This window comes from Cervus elaphus, chromosome 18 (genome assembly GCF_910594005.1).
Source record: "Cervus elaphus chromosome 18, mCerEla1.1, whole genome shotgun sequence".
NCBI lineage: Eukaryota > Metazoa > Chordata > Mammalia > Artiodactyla > Cervidae > Cervus > Cervus elaphus.
The window spans coordinates 45,827,532-45,831,707 of record NC_057832.1 but is presented as its reverse complement, the minus strand read 5'-3'; the positions used below and the strand labels follow the sequence as shown (position 1 = coordinate 45,831,707).

General features: G+C 54.4%; 1 long non-coding RNA gene across 1 annotated transcript; it reads left to right on the top strand.

The window, feature by feature from the left end:
• The first annotated feature begins 1,548 nt into the window (after positions 1-1,548).
• On the top strand, positions 1,549-3,866 carry LOC122674482. The gene is made up of 3 exons (XR_006334975.1): positions 1,549-1,561; positions 3,654-3,691; positions 3,767-3,866. It is a non-coding gene; the product is annotated as an uncharacterized LOC122674482 (long non-coding RNA).
• The last annotated feature ends 310 nt before the right edge of the window (positions 3,867-4,176 follow it).

Genomic DNA, 4,176 nt, shown 5'->3' with positions numbered 1-4,176 from the left:
CTACTGTTCAAGCCTAGGTTGAAGAATGTTGAGCATTACTTTATGAGTGTGAGAAGTAAGCACATTTGTAGAATAATTTGTACATTCTTTGCACTGCCCTGCTTTGTGATTGGAATGAAAACTGACTTTTTCCAGTCCTGTGGTCTGCTGAGTTTTCCAAATTTGCTGAACATATTGAGTGAAGCACTTTAACAGCATCGTCTTTTAGGATTTGAAATAGCTCCACTGGAATTCCATCACTTCCACTAGCCTTGTGTGTGGTAATGCTTCCTAAGGTCCACATGACTTCAGACTCCAGGATGTCAGGCTCTAGGTGACTGAACACACCATCATGGTTATCTGGGTCATTAAGATTTTTTGTATAGTTCTTCCGTGCATTCTGTGTATTTTGTATAGTTCTTCTGTGTATCTTAAAATCTCTTCAACTTCTCTTAGGTCCTTACCATTTCTGTCCTTTATCATGCCCACCCTTGTATGAAATGTTCCCTTGATATCTCCAATTTTCTTGAAAAGATCTCTAGTCTTTCCCATTCTGTTGTTTCCCTCTACTTTGCACTGTTCCTTTAAGAAGGCCTTCTTATCTCTCCTTGCTATTCTCTAGAACTCTGCATTCAGTTGGGTATATCTTTACCTTTCTTCCTTGCTTTTTGCTTCTCTTGTTTCCTCAGCTATCTGTAAATCCTCCTTAGACAACCACTTTGCCTTTTGCATTTCTTTTTCTTAGGGATAGTTTTGGTCACTGCCTCCTGTACAATGTTACAAACCTCTGTCCATAGTTCTTCAGGCACTCTGTCTACCAGATCAAATCCCTTGAATCTATTTATCACCTCCACTGTATTATCATAAAGGACTTGATTTAGGTCATACCTCAATGGCCTAATTTTTTTCCTTACTATCTTCAATTTAAGCCTGAATCTTGCAATAAGGAGCTGATCTTGGGCATAGTCAACTCCAGGTCTTGTTTTTGCTGACTGTATAGAGTTTCTCCATCTTCAGCTGCAGAAAGTATAATCAGTCTGATTTCGATATTGACCATTTTGGTGATGTCCATGTGTAGAATCATCTGTTGTGTTTTGGAAAAGGGTGTTTGCTATTGTTAGAAAACGCCGCGGGAGGAAAAAAGTCGCCTCTAAGGACCGGTGGTAAAGGCCTTTATTGAGCGGTCGCTCTCGGGCAGAACTCCCGGGGGCGGGTGAGTGAGGAGACAAAGGGAGTCTGCGAGGTATGAGGGGGTGGGGAGGGGTTTTATAGCCAGGGCCGGCGTCCAAGCCAGGTCTTTTCATATAAGGAAGAAAGCACGGGCTACAGCGGCAGTTAGTGTCTGAGGGCTCCGGGTTGGTACCTGATTGGACCAGGCTGCAGGGGGTCGGTCCCCAGAAGTTTAGCCAGCCTCTGGAATTTGCCTTGCGGCACTTTCCCGGGGCATGCCCCGACCTTTCATCCCGGCCTTTTTGTTATAGGACAAGGGGCGCCAGTTCTCTCTGGCTATTTCCTGCTGAACGGGGGCGACGAGGGGTAGGGGCCAGCCGGGACGAAAGGTCAGCTTATGCAGGATTGTGAGGTGGGTCTATGTCTTCTTGATTGAGTCGAGTGTAAGCTGTTAGGAGCCTGGCCCTTTCGGTCGCAGCCTGCGCTATTTCTTGGACCCACTGAGTCCGGTCCGGAGGGGGCTTTCTTGGAGCTGTCTGCGCCTTTGTTCCAGGCCTGACGGTTGGGGCCAATAGGGGATGTGGAGATGCCAGTCGATGTCCAGGGCCGTAGCCACCTGCTGGGAGATCTGTGAGAGTATATTTCTTTTTTTTTTTAAGAGAGGAGTAGGGCAGGAGGGGATGACCAGAAAGGAGTGGGCAAATAGGCAGGAATCTAATTGACAGGGTGGTGGTTGGGTTTGGAGCAGACATGAGGGTTGGCCGTCAATGCCCATAACCGAAACCTGGGAAGGACGTAAAGTGTCTCCGAAAGAGGGAAGGACCGAATAGGTAGCCCCCGCATTAACCAGACTTACCCGTTACCTGGAGCGTTACCCTGGGCTTGGCTTGGGTTATTGGGGTCCCCGAGTCTGGGCGGCATCAGTCATCATTGAAGCTCAGCAGTTCCGAGGCCGGAGGAGGGCAGGAGGTCTCCCTGGGGCGCTCTGGTCTCCAGCCCCTAGAGGTCGGGGCCCGAGAGGCCTGGGGACAGTCACTAGCCCAGTGTCCTCGCTGTCTGCACAACGGGCACGGCTTGGAAGGAGGCCGCGGATTGGGGCACATCTTGGCCCAGTGTCCTTCTTGGCCGCACTTGAAGCAGGCCCCCGGAGGGGGGTTTTGGAACCCCGAGCCTGCCGCCGGCCGTAGGGCCACTACCAAGGCCTGGGTTTGCTGGTTTAGGAGGCTTGCCTGAAATTCGGTCTTTTGTTTGAGCCTTGCCTTTCGGCTGGCCTCAGCAGTTTCTTCACGGGCGTTGTAAACCTTAAAGGCCATTTTTACCAGGTCTTGAATAGGGGTCTGAGGGCTGTCCTCGGCCTTGGCCAGCTTTTTTCAGATGTCAGGTGCAGATTGGGAGATAAAATGATTGGCCAAGGTAGCTGCCCCAATGGGGGACTCAGGGGACAGTCTGGTGTATTGAACAAGGGCCTCAGTCAGCCGATTAAGAAACATGGCTGGGTTTTCGTCGGGCCCCTGAGTCACCTCATCTAGTTTGAGGAGGTTCACAACCTTATGGGAGGACGTTTCCATCCCATTGAGGATACACTCTATCACATAGCGTACCCACAGCTGGCCGCCGCCCCCCTTCCTGGTAGTTCCAATCAGGGTCGGTGTCAGGAACTGCCTGAGCTCCCAGGGGGCGCTCAGGGGAGGGGTTGGCACTGGAGGGTTGCTATGGGAGCGAGTGCGGGAGCTAACCGGAGACGAGAAGGGAGTGACGGGGGGAAGAGGAGGATACAAGATAGGGTTAAGGGCCGGAGGATATGGGTCGGCGGTGAAGCCTCAGGGGCGGGAACAGGAACAAAAGAGGCCGGAGTAGGGTTAGAGAGGGAGGGGTTAGGAGGGGCCGGAGAGGAGGGGGAGGGGTTAGGAGGGGCCGGAGTGGAAGGGGAGGGAGTAGGAACCGGAGAGGAAGGGGTGAGGGCCGTGGGAGAGGCATAGGGAGGGGGGGCCACCAGATCTTCTGGGGGAACAGAGAAAGCGGGAGGAGTCGGCTTAGCTCGGGAGGGTGGAGTCGGGGGGGCCATGGTGAGTAGGATTTGGCTAGAAGCGCACGTAGTGCACAGGGTGGGGCGAGAGCGCAACACCCAGAAGGCCTGAACATAGGGGACCTCAGACCATTTTCCTGATCTCCGGCAGTAATTATCCAAATCACGGAGGACGTCAAAGTCTAGTGTCCCTGTGGCTGGCCACTGTGAGCCATTATCTAGGGAATACTGAGGCCAGGCCTGTGAGCACAGAAAAGTGAGCTGCTTGGGGCGGATATCTCCCTTTAGTCTTAGAGTCTGCAGGTTAGCCAGCAGGCACTCTAAGGGGGTGGAGTATTGGGGATCGGGTTTGGAGGCTGTCGATCCCATGATGACCACGGGGCGTGGAGGCAACCCCTGCTGTCCGAACGTCTTCGGACGAGTCAAGGGGAGCCGGAGGTCCGTGTAGTCGCGGGGAACGTCTTCCTCACGACCACAGGGACCCGGAAAGGCCGAAGCCGGAGGCCGAAGCCGGAGGTCTACTCAGCCACTGGGGATGTCTCCCCACCAGCTGGTGACCGGGAAGGCCGAAGCCGGAGGCCGAAGCCGGAGGTCTACTCAGCCGCTGGGGACGTCTCCCCACCAGCTGGTGACCGGGAAGGCCGAAGCCGGAGGCCGAAGCCGGAGGTCCACTCAGCCGCTGGGGACATCTCCCCACCAGCTGGTGACCGAGAGGGCCCAGTAAGTGCGCACTGGTTACGGGGCCCTAGGAGGTGATCACCAGGGAGGTCAGGCCCCAAAGCCGAAGGGACTTACCCCGTATCCTGCCGTCCGGGGGGTTGGTCAGCCGCCTGGGTCCGCGGCTACCGTGGCGGTGGAGCTCGAGGGGGGCCTCAACGGCGAGTGCCGGGGGCCCCTCTCAGCTCGAGCCCCACGTTGGGGCGCCAGATGTTAGAAAACACCGCGGGAGGAGAAAAAAAAAAAGCCGCCTCTAATGACCGGTAGTAAAGGCCTTTTATTGA